The sequence below is a fragment of the Anolis sagrei genome, chromosome 1, assembly GCF_037176765.1.
Source record: "Anolis sagrei isolate rAnoSag1 chromosome 1, rAnoSag1.mat, whole genome shotgun sequence".
Taxonomy (NCBI): Eukaryota; Metazoa; Chordata; class Lepidosauria; order Squamata; family Dactyloidae; genus Anolis; species Anolis sagrei.
The window spans coordinates 60,136,754-60,159,686 of record NC_090021.1 but is presented as its reverse complement, the minus strand read 5'-3'; the positions used below and the strand labels follow the sequence as shown (position 1 = coordinate 60,159,686).

The 22,933-nt window shown below is 39.8% G+C and overlaps 1 long non-coding RNA gene across 1 annotated transcript; it reads right to left on the bottom strand.

Annotated features, from left to right (window-relative positions):
• Positions 1-8,109: 8,109 nt before the first annotated feature.
• On the bottom strand, positions 8,110-11,180 carry LOC132762088 (uncharacterized). Its single transcript, XR_009630087.2, has 2 exons — positions 10,913-11,180; positions 8,110-8,429 (listed from the first exon to the last, which is right to left on the bottom strand). It is a non-coding gene; the product is annotated as an uncharacterized lncRNA (long non-coding RNA).
• Between the last annotated feature and the right edge of the window lie 11,753 nt (positions 11,181-22,933).

Genomic DNA, 22,933 nt, shown 5'->3' with positions numbered 1-22,933 from the left:
TTGTTTAAAAGCCTCCAAAGAAGGAGCCTCCAGCACACTCCAGGGCAGAGAGTTCCCCTGCTGAACAGCTCTCACTGTTATGAAGTTCTTCCTAATGTTCAGGTGGGATCTCCTTTCCTGTAGTTTGAAGCCATTGCTCCGTGTCTTTGGCCCTGCCCACGCAGCTGAATAAAATCCCACACGATCTGCTTTGAACTGGAATATATGGCAATGTGGATAACCCAGTTCAAAGCAGATATTGTGGGATTTTCTATTTTGATATTCCGGGTTATATAGCTGTGTGGAAGGGCCCCTAGTCTCCAGGGCGGTAGAAAATAAGCTTGCTCCCTCCTCCTTATGACTTCTCCTCATATATTTATACATAGCCATCTCAGCCTTCTCTTCTGTAGGGTAAACATGCCCAGCTCTTTAAGCTGCTCCTCATAATACTTGTTCTCCAGACCCTTGATCATTTTAGTCGCCCTCCTCTGGACACATTCCAGTCTGTCAACATCTCCCTTCAATAGCGGTGCCCAGAATTGGACACAGTATTCCAGGTGTGGTCTGACCAAGGCAGAAGAGAAGGGTAGCATGGCTTCCCTGGATCAGCAGAAACAACACAGATAAAATTGCACTAACTTCAAATATAGAACAACCTAAACTAAACCAGAACATATATATCTAACAAAAGCGAAAAGGAAATACACATAATGTCCAGCTTTCTAGCCAATGGTTACAAATGTCAATATCTGACTTCTCTGCTTTAACTATATAAACTGAACCACTGCTTGTTGTTGAGATCCACTATTCATCAAAATCAAGAATACATAAATTTTACTCCATATTTATAAATCTAACTTAATACATAACATTGGAATATATAATACACCCAAATAGCTACTTGAAACAATAATAAATTCATAATTTTAAAATTCACCCTCTAGCTTTCACAACCATACATAGAAATTGGAAATGTGATGGTATTGGGGAAACCTAACTTTAGTATTTAGTGATAGCTCTTTACATGTCAGGGCCTTGTATAGTTCATTCACAGATGTCCTTCAAGCCCTCATCTTCTGATTTCTTGACTGCAATCTCCATTCTGATTAATGACTGAATAAAGGTATGGAAAAGTTTTCATTGTATGCTTTAAGGTTATCTAAATCATCTGTGGGCATGATTTGCCCTGCTCTCCTATAAACCTCCCTTTGCACTTCCTTCTTTCACTTTCTTCAGTAATTGTTCCCAATTTTGTTATTTTCTGCTAGTGGAATGGTGTCATCCATGTATCTTAAAATTTCCTCCAGTTGTCACACCTCTTTCCTCTGAGTCTAATCTTTACATATTCAGTGTACAAATTACCTGTGTACAAATAAATAGGATGATGAAATACAGCCTTGTCTGATCCTATTGCTATTTGGTAACCATTATATTTCTCAAAACTGTATTTCATCCTAACAATAGGCTGTTGTCTTGAGTACAGGACAATAAAATGTTTCAGTAAACCCATTTCTTTTAGAGGAATCCATACTTTTTCATGATCTACACAATCAAAGTCTTTGCTATAATCTATAATGCTTGGGCTGTTTTTCTTCTGAAATTTTTGGATGTGCACTATTATACAACATATGTTCGCAATATGAACCCAAGTGTTTCTTCCTTTCCTGAACCGAGCTTGGAGATCGGGCATTTCTCTCCCCGTGTGTTATGAAAAGTCTTTGTTGTAGAATTTGAGTATAATTTCATTTGCATGAGAGATTAGTACAATGGCCCTGTACTAATTGCAATCCACAGCATCCTCTTCCTAAGGGCTTGGAATGTATTATATTGAGAGTTTCAGATCTGTGGGCCACTGCTTCATCTTCCATAATTTTTGGAAGATTTTAGTTAGAACTAGAGCAGATTCTAGCTTGAAGAAGGTTTGTTGGGATGCAATCTGTTCCTGAGGATTTGGTGTATTTACTGTTCCTCCTTTTAGGTCTGCTTTAGAGGCACACCTTGACTGATTTAATTTTCTTCTTCAGGTAATTAATATTGCCTATGTTTGATCCATGCTGGTTTTTATTATGCATGCTCAGCTGTTATTGCTTACTTGAGTTTTAGTTGGCTAAATGCCAGATAAATACAAACCAGTATGTGTGTGTGTATATTCTCCATCTTTAAAGATGTTTTCTTTTTCACTTAAGCTTCTAAAAATCATATTTAATGGTTGCTTTGAATAGAGGAAACACAAGATGGCAAAGTTACCATGAACTAAACTGATTTGGATGTCGCTGATTTTTTTCCAGTGTAGTTTTAAAAAAAAAAGATTATGGATAACTATCTCTCAGGCATGCCTTAGTTATAATTTCTTGCATTTATAGGGAATTGGAATAAATAACTCTTGAGGTCCCTTTTGTCTCTGTAATGCCACAATGACTGCAATTGCTCTTCTTCCTGGAAGGAATGGTTGCTTGAAAATCCAAACAGGAATCCCTCCTGGGAATTAATGACATATGCAACATTGTTTGAACCTGTCACAAAATTTTGAGCCAGGTTCAAACGAATTGCAGGTGCTGCTATTGCCTTGCTTGACATCTGTTGCACTTGCTGCTATGCAACTTTTATGTTGTCAGGTTTCTCAATTCAGTTGCAACAGGAAAGATCCCTGTCAGCAGTATGCATTCATTGTCTGGGAAGACGGGGGATTAATTACAGTTTGAATTACTTGCTGTGTGGGTGCTGAGGAGGAACTAGGTGGGAACTATTCCAAACAGTCTATAATGAGTTCAGTCATCCAGGGTCTTGATTTCCATCTCATAAATAATAAGCTGCCCTCAGTATGCTAATTAAGGCTTGTCTTTAGATTGCTTTTCTTAATTTTGTAGAAAAGGAAGCGAGTTCAGGAGGGAATGCAAGTTTGCTCTGACAGAGTGATTGCATGGCAAAAATCTGCAATGCATCCTCAAATTCAATACTTTTTGAATGTGAAATGAAGTTTTCTGCATGCCCCCCCCCCCAATCCCCAGTGCTATAATTTTATATCCCATCCAGTAAAGTGAAAAGTCTAATTTGCTCAGGTAATGTATATTCCAAGTTTAGTTTCCAAAATATATTTACAGTGGGGATAGGGGCATAGGACCCCCATGAAAATGAAAAACCATGAATTAAAAATTGTATATGACACTGAAAAAGTTGGGAAAGATGTATAAAGATGCAGACAGCAAATGCTGGAAATGTAAGACACATGAAGAATCATACTACCACATGTGGTGGTCATGCAAAAAAGTAAATAATTATTGGGAAAAGATACATAAAGAATGCCAAATAATTCTAAGAACAGAATGGACCATGAAACCTGAACATTACTTACTGGGGATATTTGACTTTGAACTATTTCCTGATAGCAGTAAAGAAAAGATCTTACTTACCTGACTATGGCAGCAAGAATGGTTTACACAAAAGCTTGGAAACTAGACATTATACCAGCTAAGAAACTTTGGCTAGACAAGATATTAGAAATGAAGGATATAGATAGACTTACATTTTTGTTAGGGCTGGGCGGTTTCGTTTCGTTAATTCGTAATTCGTTAATAATTCGTTAATTTTTTCAATTACAAAACGATAACAAACCATTCTGGAGCAATTATTAAAAAAATGAATTTTCAAAAACGTTTTGTAAATGCTTTGTATTTTGATATTGTATTCGTTTCGTTATTGTTTTGAGGTCGTTTCGTTATTTTTTCCGCATGTCTGGGCCAGTTTTATGGTTTAATTAGTGAAAAAAAATTATAATATCACACCAACAGTCAACAACAGAGGGAGAGGGAAGCTTCAGAAGGTTTTGGAGGTTTTTTAGCGTATTTCGCGGTCGCGCCCGCTATTAACGAATCAATTCGTTATTGTTTCGGAAATCGATTCGTTAATTTTTTACCATTTACGAAATTTCGTAAATATCGAACTTTTTAAAAGGAAAATTTTGTAATTATTTTAAATATTGAAACAAAAAAAAACCCCAAATACAAATCGATTTTAGAAACAAATTTTTCCGTTGTTACCCAGGCCTAATTTTCGTTAATAATACTGGCAAAAGCATGAAAATGACGGATTGGTCAATTTTTGAAGAATATATGAGGATATAACACCAACTATAGGACAAGAAGGGAAAGAAATTGGCACACTAAAATAGATTATTACTGGGAAAGGAAAACTTGATAGAAGGGGAAAACTGACAGACTTGAACAAAAGGAAGAAGAACAGAAGCTGTTCAAAAACTTTTTAAAACTTTTTTCTTGCCTCTCTTCTTTCCCCTTTATTTTCTTTTTTGCAATTTCCTACTTTTCTTCAATTATAATGTTCCCCCACTTGAAATGTTATCTCTCCTATCCTTTATTTTTATCTCTTTTTTTTTACTGTTTTATACTTTGTTCATAATAATAATTTTTACTGTTTTATACTTTGTTCATAATAATATATTTTTTAAAAAATGCTGGATTTTTACCTGAGAGAACACCTCTATAGGGATTTCTAGGTCTTCCAGCATGATTCTATGGTCAACTACCACTGGATGCTGACTGTAGGACCACATTGAAGGACCTAGAGAATCCTAGAGAGGCATTGTCTCTAGAAATCTCTTGCAAAATCAATGCAATCTGACCATGGTAATATAGGCATGGTCAGGAGCAATACTTACTCGTGTACACATGTTTCCCCCTACCACTGAAAAGTGGGCAGCTCAGTTCCATGTAGCACCTTGTGAAGAGTAATTGTTTGCTGAGTGCTTTCCATGCATGAGTAATATTCCCTTTCTAATGACATAGATAGCTTAGCAGAAATGTGGAACACCCTTAAAGGTTTTGCAGGGATAGAGGAAGTGGTGAAACATAATCATCTCTGTTTCCCAGTTTAAAAACCAATTAACATCAAGTAGAACTCCTAATTTGATCCCCTCAGTCAATTATTAACTTTAGAGAGTACACTGCCAAATCTCCTAGCGCCATATTTTCTCTTCAGATATTACAGCTTGGTAGTCCTGAATGCCATAAATACCCTAAAGGCACCAGGTCTCATATATGATGGTAGGAAAGATAGCCCTGCCCTAGCTGGACATAGAAGCCATATTGTCCATTTTAGCACTCAGCTTCACCATGCCAGGAAGGAACAAACCTATGTCTACATTAACTTCCAATAAACTGAATTCCCAAACAACAATAAAAATCCATTAGATGAAATGTAAACAACCTGCTTGAAAGCTTGACAAAAGGCAGCTGCTTCAATCCAGCCTGTTCACTCGGAACAAATTGGTTGCTGACGAACTTCCACAACAAGTTATCATATTCTCTAGACGTACTTATTTAAATTATTCATTCCTGAAAGGGAGGGGCGAATAATCATTTAAACAAATTTCTCCGTGCTGTGTTTGTTTTCAAAGATTTCTTGCATGGGGGAGAAAGTATCTCACTGACTCGCCACTTCCTTGCCCTACCACCACTACTTTGTGGTAGGAGAGACCACTACTTTGTAACAACTGTTGAGAAGAAGAGAATAGGTAAGCAGGGAGGCTCACTGGCTACTAGCTATCATAGCTAGGGTTGTACAATACTCCTTGTTCAGTGCCCAAGAAAAGAGGGTTTTCTGTTGCCAGCTATCACTGCTGGTGCCATTACAGCCTTGGTCAACTAGCACCAACCTACTACTTCCTGCTTGCCTAGTAATATGGTGGGAACAAAGGGTGGCCTACCTGTCATTGGTAGTATACACTGGTAAAAACAACCTTCAAGACCTTCTGGAGGTCCTGCACCATGATAATGTCATCATGGTATGCAGACTATGCTGGTGACAGCCCACCTTACTCTTCTGCTTTGACTTTCCTGCCAGCCATTGCATGGCCATGTAAGTGGAGAGATAGGAAAAGCATGATTCTAAGCTAGAGTGGATGAGAATGTAGTCCTTAAATCTATTTGTGGACTAAGGAGAAAGCAAGCAAAAGTCCTCAGAAAGGTTCTTTCTTGGGGTTTTTTGCCACCTGAAGTCTTAAAATATGATTTACTAGCCGTCCTCTGCCACACATTGCTGTGACTGAGTCTGGTGATCTGGAAAGTAATGAGAAGGTGTTAATTTCTAATATATGTAATGTCTTTATGCTTGTGGGTAAACAGTATTTCTTGTTGTTTCTTTGTCAGTGTTGATGTAGAGATTGTCTGGTTTGCCTACTCTGGAACATGAAACATATAATTGTCCTTCTTTAGGAGTCCCTTTCAAATCTATGATACTATATCTCCCTGTGTGCGAATCATATTATTCTATATAATATAGCTGGATGGCTCTTTGTCAGGAAGGTTTTGATTATGTTTTCTTGCCCTGGTGAAGGGAGTTGGACTGGATTGCCTTAAGTATTTTCTATTGGTCATGGGGGTTCTGTGTGGGACGTTTGCCCCAATTCTGTCATTTGTGGAGTTCAGAATGCTCTTTGATTGTAGGTGAACTATAAATCCCAGCAACTTCAACTCCCAAGTGTCAATGTCTATTCCCCCCAAACTCCATCTGTGTTCATATTTGGGCATATGGAATATTCGTGCCAAGTTTGGTCCGGCTCCATCATTGTTTGCGTCCACAGTGCTCTCTGGATGTAGGTGAACTACTACTCCCAAACTCAAGGTCAATGCCCATCAAACCCTTCTAGTGTTTTCTATTGGGCATGGGAGTCCTGTGTACCACTTTTGGTTCAATTCCATCGTTGGTGGAGTTCAGAATGCTCATTGATTGTAGGTGTACTATAAATCTCAGCAACTACAACTCCCAAATGCCAAATTCAATTTTTTTGAGTGATGGTCACTCCTTGGGTTAGTAAGTGTCTTGTGGCCAAATTTGACAGCAATTCGTCCAATGGTTTTTGAGTTATGTTAATCCCATAAATGAACATTACATTTTTATTTATATTAGATATTATTAATATTTTTCATGTGCCAATATTATAGACTGAGTGACAAACAGAATTTAATCACAATAACAATAAGAGCATAGGTTTCCATAACATTTCTTATCTTATGAGAACTGCACAAAAAATAACAAAAGTTGACATCCCAACTTCTGACTGGGAAAAAGTCTCTTCTTGGACTGATAATGTCGCCATATCTAGTAGGAAAAGTTGAGGGACATAGTTGTTGTGTGTCTTCATGTTGTTTCTAACTTATAGCAACCCTGTCACAGGGTTTTCTTGGCAGGATTTGTCCAAAGGGGTTTTACCTTTGCTTTCCCCTAAGGCTGAGAGGGCATGATTTGCCCAAGGTCGCCCAGTAGATTTCCATAGTTGAGAGAAGGAGGATTCAAACTTTGGTCTGTGGCCACCAAACTTAGGTGTACAATCTGCATTTAATTCCATGCTTGTTTCTTTATCAAATAAAAGCCTGCAAGAGGAGGGTTTTATAGGCTTTACCTACCTTCAATTTAATAACTAAGTGTATCTTTAGCCTTCATGATGATTTTCAAAGAAGTAAACATGTTAGTTTCTTGCAGTAATGGAGGAAGTGATAGGGAAGGGGCAAGGGAATGTAGCAGCCCCTTTAAGGCTAACTTTAAGGCTGTTCTTAGTTTTACATTAACCTTCATGGATATAAACCCAGTTCTTCAGATACAAATCCTGAAGGGCAGCTTTTGCATTAGAATAACTTGATAAACCTGTTGTTTGTCTGCTCGATGTATTTTTCTAATTTATCTTTTTCCATGAGTCCCACAGGCAGCTTCACTACTCATGTCACATATTAATGAATATTCATTTCAGCTTTAAAGTAAGGGAGTGTGTGCACACAGAGATTCAGCAACCATCCTTCTGTCCCCCTAATGCTACAATGAAGGTATGGCATCAATCACCATCCCTCATGCTGGGCCAACTGCTAGGTTTCTAAACTTCTCTGCCAAATATGAAGAGCACAGCTATCACTGATAGCTGCTGAAACCTGAGAGGGATTTAATGAAAGCACAGCAAGCAGACCAGAACACAGTTCAGATGGCACTCTCCATATAATTGCAAACTACTGTAAAATGTCATTTTAGTGATTTCAGCTAGGATCAAGGTTAGAAAGGTCGATGCCCAGTGAGTATAAGTGAAACCAGATATTTCTCTGTCCTGACAGAGAAAACATGCTCATCAGGTTGAAGACAAATCACAGAGGTTTATTACAATTCAGCCAAAAAGGATGTAAATACAACAATTTGCTTCAAATGATACAAGCATAAACATACGGAGAAATGCAAGACATCTTATACAGTTCTGACAGCTATTCAGATGTCCTGCTCCCTCTCCTGATTGGCTGAGAAAGAGCCCAACAAGGATCTGTGTGGGGATTGGCTGGGGGTTCTCTTGACATCACAGCCCACAGGCAGGGATTCCCATGGTGGGAAGAATGGCAGTCAGGGATTGATCTATGCAAGGAGCCAATCTGCTTCAGAGGCACCCCCTGAGAGGGTGCAGCCTATGAAGAAACAAAAGTACAGATATGTTGATGAGTTTTTGGTTAACTCAAATGTCCAGTTCCATATGAAACAAAGGTGTAGAGCTCAAAAGATAAAGGTGATGATCTTAGGTGATCAAGGAATAGAAAGTTAATGAATACACATGCACTAAGCATCCTCTTCCGCAAGAGCGACAGACTCTTAGCCTCAGGTTAAGTGGACAAACATCCTGAGCTTATCTTGCTGGCAAAGAGGATCATCTATCTATACATACACAACAGGCCTGATGGTTATCTGGCTTGGGAAATAGCTGGAGGGATCTGGCCAATGTCCGTTTTCCCAGGAGATTATGCAAAAAGGAGGCATGAAGTGGTGGCTGCCTTCAAATTACTTTTTGATACATATAAGAAACAATCTATACACTTCTTATAAAAATTTGATACATTACACCATAAGAAAGATATAAGTTACACAGAAATTATCAAATTGATACAATTTATTAAAGAGTTAGACACAATCTGAGGGGTACATCTGCTGCTAGGTCAGTTGCCAGTCCTTTAAATCTTTGGAATTTCACAACTTCGGACCTCCAGAAAAGGTTTTTAATAAAAATAAAAATAAAAATAAAAATAATATATTTATTTGTAGTCTCTTAGAACACTATAAATCTTTCGGGGACGGGGGTTGAGGTTTGCATGGCTCAATAACATTATGGCCCAAGTATTCATTCCACATGGAAAACTGGCCATCCCTGTGATGCACAGTGACTTCTGGTGTATAATAATATCATGTAGGCTTTATGTTTGTTTGTTTGCTTGCTTTAAATGGACTTCTGCTTTTGGCAAAGTTGGGAGATACTCTGAAGGTTGCTGGGAACTCTGGAGTATTCTGCAGCTTTGGATAGTGAGATCAAGTCCAATTTGATCTGATCCACCAGACACTGGTGCCATTACTTTACTTCCTTACTCATCATGCAGGGAGGGGGGATATACTATGCCTGTGCCTCCTGTACTGACATCAGCAGAGGCAGCTGAGCTGGGAGAGCAACTCCTTTCTTGCTGGATGCACAGGTTTCCTGTTTTGATGTCAGCAGAGGTACCCCTGACAGCCCAGCGTTCAGATTGACCTTGAAAGCTGGGTAAGAACAGTGGTGAAAATGGCATGGAATAGGCCAAATGCAGGCCACCCCAATGCCTTCAGATTCAGCACAAACATGCTGCATGTGGGGCTATTCTATGGAAGATTTACATCAGGCTAAACTTTCAAATATAGACCAACCACAGGTCTGGAAATATGGAACAACACAGGATATCCTGTGCCCAAACATTACCACTGAACTGAACCTTTCCCATTCCCCTGAGCCCAGACCAAAGACTACACAATTGAACTCAGATCACATGCCTCCAAGGCCCTCTCTTTTCATGGAGTTCGCAGACCAAACAGGCATAATGTCTCCTATTAGTGCAATGTTAAGTTCAAGCTAAAGGGCTTCCCATTTAAGGATCTACATTCTGCAGCAAAGGAGGGATGCCAGAGAAGTGTAATCGGTTCAGCGAGCACTAGAAGGGCAATTTGCAAGGCAATTCTCCTGGTTCTCTGTGCTCTGTCTGGTGTTCTGAAAGTCTTTCTACTAACTCCCTTGACTTCAGACATTCTTACGTTTTGCAAAGATCCTACCTGTTTTCCACGACTTTTATTTTGCTCCAAACTGCTTAATGGATTTCTGATAACTATGGGCCAAGTTTGGAAAAGGTATTATCCCACCTACATCTAGGCTGTTGTTGGCTGAAGGATTCTGGATGGCTTAATTAAAAAGCTTCTTTCCCAAGCTCTGGCAAAACCTATGGACTGTGCATTGCCACAATTGAACATTTTAATAGTAAATGAGAGAGTTTTCGTGCTCCTAAATTTCATGTTTGGCTATACATGACAACGTGTCCACTTTCAAGACAGAATCTGTTCTACTTTTAGATAACAAGTTTGAGCAAGGTAAAGGTAAAGGTTTTCCCCTGACATTATGTGCAGTCATGTCTGACTTTGGGGGTTGGTGCTCATGTCAATTTCTAAGCCAAAGAGCTGGTGTTGTCCATAGACACCTCCAACATCATGTGGCTGACACGACTGGATGGAGCGCCATTACCTTCCCGCCAGAGTGGTATCTATTAATCTACTCACATTTGCATGTTTTCAAACTGCTAGGTTGGCAGAAACAGGGGCTAACAGTGGAAGCTCATGCCGCTTCCTGAATTCGAATCTGCTACCTTTCAGTCAGCAAGTTCAGAAGCTCAGCAGTCGCCTCCAGGCTGATATGAGCAGGGTAGAAATAATGCAAATAAATAAATAAAATTAACTCACTGCGCCACTGGGGCTCCAAGTTTGAGCAAATAACAAGGCAAATGACTAAACAATGCTTCTTGATTGTATTTTAATCTATCAAACCACTAACACTTCAAATAATAAATATAAATAAAATTAAACAGCTCAACTATTAACATCCACTAACCTCCTCTTGAAGTCTCTTGAAGAGTTTGCATCTGTTTTGGAGAAAGGAAAAAAATCAGGTTAGAAACTGAGCAAAGTCACTCTGACAAAATGTGGTTTTGCTTCACAATTAGTCCCTGCGCTGATGCTAGAATGCACATAGTACAAGCATATTCTTAACCAAACAAATATTTGAATCCATTTTTGTTGTTCATAAAAGCTCGTCTAATTGTTTAATTCACTTTCAAAACTGCCCTGGGGCTCTAAAAGGGTTTTCAGAGTGGAAGGCACTCTCTTGATTTTCAGCTGCAATCTGCCTGTTGGGGATTTGCAGCTTGACCTATAAGAATACTGTTAATGTAGCTTTTCAAATGGTGTTGAATGAGCTGAACAAATCTTTGCCTGCAGTGAAAGGGCCCAATCTCCAGAGGTTCTGGGCTTCTTTGGGACTGGTTGATTTCATACAACTGCTCTGTATCACCTTAAAGATGCTGCTTTAAAACCTTCTCAGTTTTGGACAGAAATGTGCAGCCTGGATGAAGCTGTGTTTATGGATGACTAAGTACCGGCATCATTCAGTGGGAATAGGCTGTTGCCTCATATGGCTCAAGACATACATTTGATTCTTTTCTTAAAACCCCATGGAATAATCTTCCTGTGTGCACAAGCATTTATCAATATTTAAAGAGGAGCATTAATTGGCACTGAACTATACCAGAAAGACTCTGGAGGAATCCACTAATAGAGTGATGATATAAAGTGATCTTTGAACCTTGTGCTTCTAACTCTCTGCCCTGGAGTGTGGTGTAGGATCCTTTTTTGGAGGCTTTTAAACAGAAGCTGGATGGCCATTTGTCAGGGATGCTTTGAATGTAATTTTCCTGCTTCTTGGCAGGGGGTTGGACTGGATAGCCCACGAGGTCTCTTCAAACTCTTCTATGATTTTATGAAATACGTGTGCATGATCTCACAATTTGTGAAGACAAGAGAACTAGGCAATAGGTAAGGAAAAGTTAATATGTACTATCTAGAAAGAGTCCTTTACATTTCATTTTTCAAACTTTTATTATTCAGGAGATTTATTTAGAACAAAGAATTCTTCTTGCTAGACTAGTGAAGCCAGTTCAAGGCAATTGTGTGTTTTTTTTCTTCAAGAATAACCTAAACTGTTAAATGCAGGATAAAAAAAATATATTTCCTTACCTTCCGATTATCTATATGGAAGAAATTAAGACATGAAAAAAGTGACAACTACCCAACATAAGGCAGAAGAAAATATATAGGTGGGGGGAAAAATAATACAGATAAAAACAAATAGATAACCTTGTCTGTTTCACATCTTGTCAGAAAGAAGAAGACTGTAGAAAATAAGACCTGACCTTTCAAAGAGACAGCACTTCAACTTAATTTTTTCATTCCAACTTGTCAGTCTAGTAAGCTTGTCCTTTACTGTCAGAAGACTGTTAGGTACTTTTAAGGAAACAGACATTTGATATTACTTACAACAAGTTTTTTCCCCAAAGATTAAATAACAACAACAACAATAACAGCGCTTGGGAAGTGTTCGACGTGTGATTTTGTGATATGAAATCCAGCAGATATATCTTGTTTGCTGTGACATACTGTGTTTTTGTGTCAGTAAAACAACAACGATGATGATGATGATAATGATGATAATAATAATAATAATTTTATTAACCAAAATTTTGTACCGATTGGCTGCCAGTGAAGTGACTTTAATATTGGTGTGATGTGCTCAGTACTGGGTGTATCTGTAATCAATCTGAAAGGAACTACCCATTTAGTGAAACACTCACCAGCAAAGTTATTTTTTAAGCAATCTTGTTACAGCCATAGTTGTAAGGCCCACAAGTAGCTACTTATCATTTTTATAGTTTACACTTTAAAATAAACTATTCATTACCATTTTTTCAGAAAAATTAATATAAATATTTTAACGTTTCTTATATTAAAAATCTGATTGGTAAAGGTTTCCTCTTAACATTAAGTATAGTTGTGTCTGACTCTGGGGGTGGTGCTCATCTCCATTTTTAAGCCAAAGAGCCGGCTATGTCCATAGACACCTCCAAGGTCATGTGGCTGGCATGACTGCATTAGGCACCATTACTTTCCTGCTGAAGCGGTACCTATTGATCTACTCATATTTGCATGTTTTCGAACTGCTAGTGATGTGGAAGTATTGGAAATATAGATATTTATACATATATTGTATGTACTTTAGAAGCACTGAAATGTAAGAAAAATCAGGTTCTCTCCATATTAGAAAGCCAAGCTGACAGGCCAGAAAGCATGCTGAAGGAGATCTGTGTTGAAAGGGGGAGGAGAAGGGGGCATGTTATCTATACAGAGACTGGTACAGCTTAGCCTAGGCCATACCTTCTTACTTCTAAAAAGTAAGAAATCTCTCTCCCTCCTGACAGGTCAAAGTAAGCCCCTTGATGGATTGGTGTAAGCTGTAAACTGCTCTTAGAAAAAATATAGAGGCATGCCTCTTGCATGTTGGAAGATAGAATTTGATATTTCTATGATGCTAAAGGTGATGTAGTAATGTTGTTAATGTATGTAGAAGCATGTTTCTTTGATTGCCTGCATTTGAAGATGTATAAAAGGGAAAGACAACACCTTTATCATTGCTCAGTTTAATTTTGGACGCAATTCCACACCAGAGTCTCAGCTGAAAATAAGCGTACTTTTCTGTCTCCCAGAAAGGACCGCTCTTGGTATTATCTCTCCTATCTGCTGCTACACTAGGTTGGCAGAAGCTGGGGCTAACAACAAGAGCTCACTCCATCTGCAGATTTGAACTGTCAATCTTCCAATCAGCAAGTTCTGCAGCTTAGCAGTTAAACCTGCTGCACCACTGCGGCCCCTAAAAAATCTGATACTATTCCATTATTCTGGCAGAGAGAAGGATAGTCCATTTTATGGGGGGGGGGCATGAATGAGTTAAACCATTTGCCCCTGTTTTCCTGTTATCCCTCCACCCCGCCACTGCCGCCCATCCATGTTGCAGTCATTGAAACAACCACCACTTATGATATGGGAAGGGAGGGGAAAAACCAGCAAAAAATGGGAAACTGCTTTCCTCTTTCAATCACCCCCCCCCCCCATAAAATTGATCACCCTTCTCTGTCTAGCCCCCCTTTTGGAGTCGCCCAGATAATGGAACAGTACCGAAAATCTAAATACTATAAAACAGTGGCTCATACACTATGGTATAACACTCCTCTGTCCATCTCTGTATCACCTCTACACCCAAAGGAGAGAAGAAGCCACCAGCAAATTCACAACACAACCCGGAACTTGATTCTTCACCATTTAATGAGGCCACAACATAACTAGAAAAGTTACACTGCAAGATGAGTGAAGTTGTATCTCATTAAGTTACAATTCTGATGGACTAGCTCATCTCATATTTATCAAGTCCAGTGGTTACCAGGCTGTGAAGCCCTCCAAAACACTTATTATCTTGTTTATCATCACACATCTTGGCTGCAGGCAATAAAAGATGCCTCCCTATATATTGCCGGTAGTTGGCAAGAACTGGGGGGAAGAATAGTTTTACTTCTCATATTGAAAACGTGAATTCATTAGTTACTTTCAAGATTTGCTAACCAATGCTTTTTGGCCTATTTTGAACTTAGGAACGGAACAATGACGACGAATTTGGATCACATTTGGATGATGAGGCGTTCGGGGGGATGGGATTTGTGATAATTGTGTATTGTTGATTGCTTATTGGTTATTAATGGAACTGTGTAGTTAACTGTTTTGTATATTGATTACTGCTGTTTTTATTGTCTTTGCTGTTTGGAAACCGCTGTGAGTCGCCCTCGGGCTTGAGATACAGTGGTATACAAGAATAGTAAATAAATAAATAAATAAATATTTTAATCTCCTGGATCACTGGTTTTTGCAGTCTATATCTGAATGTGAGATACTTTTGAAGTATAATTTACATTTCTCTAAAGAAAAATGGACCGTGAGTAATTTTATTATATTTAAATTAAGTTGTCTGGATCAGTGATTCTCAGCCTTTGGTCTTTAAGATGTCTTTGACTTCAGCACCTGGAACCTCTGGTGATTATCTAGGGGATCAAATTTTAATAACTATTATTCCACAGAACCAAAGTCAGCGTACATCTATACTGTAGCATTAATGAGGTTTGACACTACTTTAAGTGCCAAGGCTCAATCCTATAGAATCCTAGTATTTTTGGAAAGGCATAAAAGATAAAAGACTTTGTAAAGCTAAAACTCCTATGATTCTATAGCATGGAGTAATTAAAGTAGTGATAGATTGCATTCATTCTATAGTATAGATCAATGGTTCTCAACTTTCCTAATGCCGCAACCCATTAATACAGTTCCTCATGTTGTGGTGACTCCCAACCATAAAATTATTTTGTTGCTATTTCATAACTGTAATTTTGCTACTGTTGTGAATGATAAAGCAAATATCCGATATGCAGGATGTATTTTTATTCACTGGACCAAATTTGTCACAAATATCCAATATGCCCAAATTTGAATACTGGAGGGGTTAGAGGGGATTGAGTTTATCATTTGGGAGTTGTAGTTCTGTGATCTACACTTCACCTACAATTAAAGAGCATTATGATCTCCATCAACAATGAAATTGAACCAAACTTGGTTCACAGAACTCCCATGACCAACAGAAAATATTGGAAGGATTTGGTGGGCATTAACCTTGAGTTTTGGAGTTGTCGTTCACCTACATTCAGAGAGCACAGCAGACTCAAACAATGAAAGATCTGAACCAAACTTGGCATGAATACTCAATATGCCCAAATGTGAACACTGGTGGAGTCTGGGGAAAATAGACCTTGACATTTGGGAGTTGTAATTGCTGTAATTTATAGTTCACAGCAATCTGAACCCCACCGATAGAATTGGGCCAAACTTCCCACACAGAACCCCCATGACCAACAGAAAATACTGTTGGTGGTTTTTGGTGACCCCTCTGACACCCCCCCCCATGACCCCTTCAGGGGTCCCGACCCCCAGGTTGAGAAACACTCGTATAGATGCACCCTCAGTCACTTCACTCACTTAAATAGAGCTTCTCAGAGAATTATATATATCCAAATTCTGAAGCCAAAAAGTAATGTTTTTTATATGATCTGTAACAAGAGGATGTGAGAATGAGATGTTTTGTCAAAAAGAGCTAGATAAACACAAAGAGTAGGAATGGGCAACAATGGAGGGTCCAGAAAACACTGCCGATCTGTTTTCCATTTTCTACCCCAGAGACCACACCAAGTATTGTCAATTTTAAACCCTCCTGTATGCTAAGCTAAACAATCAATTGTTGTGCCCACAGAACAATCCTATTTGTGTTAATTGACAAGTGTGCAAACTGTTAACTATGATGGGACAATCCTTTAAGAAGGAGTAAATGTCTAAAACTAAAGGGGAGAGTGAACAGTATGTATTAACAGAGGAACCAGTCTTGCCTTTCCTTTAAACAGGCAAATGTGAAATTCTTCTGTACCAGATTTAGTCTTGAAATAAAGTATCTGTCTCTGGACGTGCTGAGAGAGTCTGTCCTGTTTGCAAGCCACTCACAATGTTTGGGATTAAGAGCCTACATTCTCAGATTGGAGTTTAAAGTTGTGAAGCACTGGAAAATTAATCATGAGCTTGGTGTCTGTGTAAAGCCAGAAAATGAATACTTTTTAGTAATCAAAGCCCTCTCTGGCTGCATAAGCGAGAACTTATTGTAATCTATTTACATTTGGTGAAAAGTAAGTGGGGAAAAAGATATTTTCTTTCGCCTTAAAAATGTTATGCTGTGATTGCTGGCAAGAAAAGCAGGAACTATAGAATCATAGAAACAGAACAAAGGAAGTTGGGAATTAGTTCTCACTCTCGCTTGTCAGAAAATACTAAAAATATACCAAGCTTTGAAGGCTTTCGGTTCATTTTGTCCATTGTTTAACCAGTTTTCTTTCAACTTTAAAAGAAAGCATCCCTTCATTTGTCATTTATTCCATTCAATGTCACTGGAAGTGTTCTGAGATGACAAGGTGATGATGAAATGAAAGTAACCTCTAAACAGCTGGGGGAGCGGGGATCAAACCAACTTTTGCCAATTGTCACCTCTCACTAATCTAGCCTAAATAATTTCGCATTTTAAAATTAATCCAAACTACGTAATTGGGAAGACAGCTGAGGAAAACATTTTTCCCAAGTGAAAACTGCATTTAAGATGCATATTTTGCTCAAGGGAAGATATCTCAATGGAAGAAGGCACTAAAAATGTAAATTCATGATAAAGAGCAAAAAATAGATATGCAAATGTGTCTTCAAATTTTAAAAATACCCATCCTCACTTTATTACATCGAGCAAATCCAAATGATAATGTATTGGAGCATGCAAGAAATTAGTTAATGTGTGTGTGTCAATTGTAAAACAAGATACATGAAGCTGATTGGCCGGGCAATGTCCAGGGAGCAGGCTGAGCCTGGGACTTTTGGTTACTGTTACATTTTTTGTTCAGGCTTGAGCTATGCTTGTGCACAGAGAAGAAGAGTGAAACAGAGAGAGACAGAGTTTGGAGTGTGCTCTTGCTTCATTAGCTGCCAGAGACCGCCATGACGTGCTTCTCACAAGAGCCATGACAGGTGCTGACAACTGCTGGAAAGACCACAGACTAATCCGATCCACAATGGCTATCAAGATTGCCCCCAAGTGCAGACTCCAAGGAAGAAAGACAAGGCACAAAATGAACACCCAAGCCCTTCAGGAGGCCTCCAAACAAGCCCTTCTCCAAACAGCACTCAAGGACCATCTACCCATAGAACACCCTGAAAATGTTGAGGAACATTAGAACAAACTGAAGACCTCCATCATCACAGCCTGCGAAGAAACTATTGGATATCAAACCAAGAAATATTAAGATTGGTTTGACAAAAATGACAAGATCCAACAGCTAATTGACAAGAAAAGGAAAGCCTTCCAAACATGGCAGAGAGACGTCAACTGTGTTGCTAAGAAAAAGATCTACGCCAGTGCAAAAGCTGAGGTCTAAAGAAGAACAAGAGGACTCAAGAACATCTGGTGGACAAAGAAGGCTGAAGAAATCCAACACCTGGCAGATACCCATGATGCTCAGGGATTTTTCAAAGCCACAAAGGTCATCTATGGACCAAGAAACCATGGCATACAGCCTCTACGCTCATCAGATGGAACTAAACTTCTGAAGGACAAAAACAAACAAACAAACAATTGCACTACATTGGAAAGAACACTACCAAAACCTCCTGAATCGCAGCTCCAATGTGGCCGAAGAGGTTATCTCAAAAATCCTGCAACAACTAACCAAGGACGAGCTTGCAGCACTGCCTAGTTTAGAAGAAGTCAGCAATGCTATCAGCCCACAAAAAAATAACAAAGTCCGCGGACCTGATGGGATCCCAGCTGAAATCTTTAAAGAGGGAGGACCTGAGCTGACACAACAACTCCACCAGCTCATAGAAATAGTGTGGGTGATCAAGAAAATCCCAGCAGATCTCAAAGATGCCACCATCATCACCCTCTTCACAAAAGGGGATAGAACGGACTGTGGAAACTATCGAGGTATCCCCCTTCTAACCTCCGCTGGGAAAATCCTCGCAAGAATCCTTGCAAACTGCCTTCTAGCCGTCTCAGAAGACTCCCTCCCAGAATCCCAGAATGGCTTCCGCCCCTCCAGAGGAACAGTGGACATGATCTTCATTGCACGACAGCTCCAGAAAAATGCAGGAAACAAAATCAGCCACTGTACATGGCAATCATTGATGTTGCAAAGGCATTCGACACAGTGAATTGCAGTGCTCTCTGGACCATCCTCCAAGAAATTGGGTGCCCTAACAAATTTGTGAACATCCTGCAGCTCCTCCATGATGATATGATGGCAATAGTCTTGGACAGCAATGGCTCCCAAAGTGACCCATTTAAGGTGGAATCAGGTGTCAAACAGGGATGTGTTATTGCCCCAACTTTATTCTCCATCTTCATTGCTATGATACTTCATCTTGTTGACGGGAAGCTTCCCACCGGAGTGGAAATCATCTATCGGACAGATGGCAAGCTATTTAACCTCAGCAAACTGAAAGCCAAAACCAAGGTTACAACAACATCTGTTATAGAACTCCAGTATGCTGATAACAACGTTGTCTGTGCACATTCAGAAGAAGACCTACAAGTCACTCTAAACACCTTCACAGAAGCATACAAGAAGCTCAGCCTGTCATTGAACATCGAGAAAACCAAAGTGCTCTTTCAGCAGTCACCAGCCAATCCCTCTCCAATGCCAGAAATACAGCTTAATGGTGTTAACATTGGAAAATGTTGACCATTTCTGCTACCTTGGCAGCCACCTCTCCACAAAGTCAACATTGACACTGAAATACAACACTGCCTGAGCTCTGCAAGTGCAGCTTTTTTCCAAATGAAGCAGAGAGTGTTTGAGGACCAGGACATCCGTAGGGACACCAAGGTGCTTGTTTATAAAGCCATTGTCCTCCCAACCCTGCTTTACGCCTGCGAGACGTGGACTGTCTACAGACATCACATGCAACTCCTGGAACAATTCCATCAGCGCTGTCTCCAGAAAATCCTGCAAATCTCTTGGGAAGACAAGTGGACAAATGTCAGCGTGCTGGAAGAAGCAAAGACCACCAGCATTGAAGCAATGGTCCTCCACCATCAACTCTGCTGGACCGGCCACACTGTCCGGATGCCCAACCACCGTCTCCCAATGCAGTTGCTCTACTCCGAACTCAAGAATGGAAAACAGAATGTTGGTGGATAGGAAAAGAGATTTAAAGATGGGATCAAAGCCAACCTTAAAAACTGTGGCATAGACAGTGAGAACTGGGAAGCCCTGGCCCTTGAGCGCTCCAGCTTTGAAGAGGCACAAATGGAGGGAGAAAGAGAGAAACGTGCCAAGAGGAAGGTGCGTCAAGCCAACCCCGACCGGGACCGCCTTCCACCTGGAAACCAATGCCCTCACTGCGGGAGAAAATGCAGATCAAGAATAGGGCTCCACAGTAACCTACGGACCCACCGCCAATATACCGATCTTGGAAGACAATCCTACTCGGACGAGTAAGTAACCTAAGTAAGTAAGTAAGAAGTTTATCCACATAGACAAAGAAAAACAATTTTACATCTCTCATAAAATGACGTGAGTTGATGCAACTAATCACATTGTACATATGTTGTTCTGAACTATGAAGAGGAAACTACTTGTTCTTTACTGTTCATTTGTTGGCATATTTGCTTTCTCTGGCAAGGTAGTGTGTGGCTGATCAAATGTGAACTACACGTGGTTTATTTTACGTTACGCCACTGAATGCATATCTGAACATCTATCCAAGTGCTCATTCCAATGAAAACCACAGTCCAGTGAAAGCAACAGTCTCTCCTTTACCAATGAACTATGTGTGGTGTATTCGGGTCTCCTTTTCCCCAAGTTACCTTCACAACAATATTTTGAAAGAGATTCTTTCTGAAATGTCTGGCTTTCAGACCATTGTGCGAAAAAGGCAACTTTAAGCATATCTAGCAGAAAGTAGCTCCCATTAAACTCGGCAGGGTTTACTTCTGAGGAAACATGTTAAAGAGTTGGTAGTACAATATCCATTGAGGAGGGGGCTCACGTGGAAATTTCCTTCTCCATGCCCACTCATTTGTTGCCAAGATAATACGTGAAGCAATAGAAGGACACAGCATGGGAGTAGTTTCTTCCCTTTCTTGAAGCGACCCATTACATAAATCGTTTTACCTTTCACTATGTGATTACTTGGGGAAAATGCAAGCACACACATTCAAAACCAGCTCTGGAAGTAAGCAAATTTCATGCAATCATGCTTTCTGAATAGAGGTCTGATTTCAATAGACAAGGAGAGAAGCAACCGAGTGATAACAGGGGAAGCAGACTGGGATCATCTGGCATCTATTACTTTGTCTATAAATAATCTGTTGGGCTATGCAATAAAGGTTGATGCCTAATATATCTTAATGATCTTACCCATACTTCAAGGCTGCATTGGTGAGCCAATTATTATAATAAACTAATATGTTGATGTATTGTCGAAGGCATTCATGGCCAGAATCATTGGGTTACTGTGAGTTTGTAGGCTGCGTGGCCATGTTCCAGAAGCATTCTCTCCTGACGTTTCACCCACATCTATGGCAGGCATCCTCAGAGGTTGTGAGGTATATTAGAAACTAAGAACCTCCTTACAAAGGATTCCCCAGACAGGAAGCAGCCAGGCTTTGAAGCTGCAAGGCCATTCAATGCTAGTCAAGGTGACCAATGGAAACATTCACACCTACCTCAAACAGACAAGAGTTCTTTCTCCCATCCTAGACCTTCCACACAGGGCCGTAGCCAGAAAAAAATTTCAGGGAGGGTTGAAAATTTCGGGGGGGGGGGGGGGTTGAAAATTTCAGGGAGGGTTGAAAATTTTGGCGGAGGGGGGGGGGGGGGAGTTTGAAACCTGCCTCCTAGCTCACGCTGAAGCAAAGAGCACAGCAGGGGCAGAGCAGCCTTCAATAGCCTACAGCTCCGCCGCTGTCAACCACCTCCACCAAGTCTGGCCTCCTTAATGAGAACATTCAACCCCCCCCCCCCCCCCAACTTGGTTGCTTCACTACATCGGCTATTGCTGCAAGCAATGACAGTGTGAATAAATTGTCAATATTTGCTTGAGATAGTGCTTACAGTTCTGGAGGGACTCTTAATTTTTTTGCATCTCATAGACTTAGCATGGGAATTTGGTTAACCAATTAAAATTCATGAGTAAACCAGGTTTTTTAAAAAAATCTGAAACATTTCGGGGGGGGGGGTTGAACCCCTAAAACCACCCCCTCGCTACAGGCCTGCTTCCACAGATATATAAACATCCTTTACTTAGTTTCCAATATACCTCACAACCTCTGAGGATACCTGCCATACATGTGGGTGAAACGTCAGGAGATAATGCTTCTGGAACATGACCATACAGCCCAGAAAATTCACAGCAACTCAACAAGTATTTTAATGCTTCACATACTTTCATTCTTACACACTGCCTCCTTTGGAAATAAGTACATTAGTTATATTAATTTGAAAAATGCAGAATCCTGAAAAGAGGGAATATATTTCAGTTTAAAACAATTTTTTATGGTTACGATACCCCTCTTCTCTAAAACCGTAGAGTGACAATGTTAATATTTGGACTACAACTCCCAGAACAAATACACACAGCTAGGTATGCAGGCTTGGCATTGCAGTCTTAATACATGTGTGAAACTCAGCCATTCAAAAAGAGTTGTGGTCAAAAAAAGTAGCATTTCCAACTTAAACTGTTCAGGTTTTACCATATATAATACAATTCCTACTCTGAGTCATTCAGACTTCAGATCTTGCCCATAATTACATGATGTCGAATGTAAATATTAAAAGGGACATTATAAGCTCATCAATGGAAAGAAAAGTGCATATTATGAAGCAGAAAACATATCTGCCTGTTCCTGAATGGTGGATCAGTGCCTTATCAAGGAAGAGAGGAGCCTTAGCTTAGTTGTAGAGCTGATGTTTTGCATTTTTTCCAATGGCAGACCTACTTGAGGGTAACTTGTTGCAGACAGCTCAGATTCCAGCTCACTCAGATGAGTCATATTAATCCCAAAAAAACAAGAATAAGCCAAATCAAATCCGGAGCAGAGCGCTGACTGAAACTGCTGAGAAAAGCAATCTTCCAGTCTGCAAATGAACTACCATACGTGAATTATTCACTCCAAATAATTCCACCCCCAAGTGTTTAAAAGCCCTGGACAAAGCCCAACCAAATCAGGTTGCAAATGAGCCAATGAATTACAAGGAAAAAATGTTTTGGAATAGTTTTAATTTCCCTTCTGATTGCTCAATGCATGGAGCAGTTCATTAAGCTTTTTCAAGCATTTCTCCGCATCAATGAATAATAAACATTTTCATGCTGAACTCTAATGATCTAAACATACGAGCCT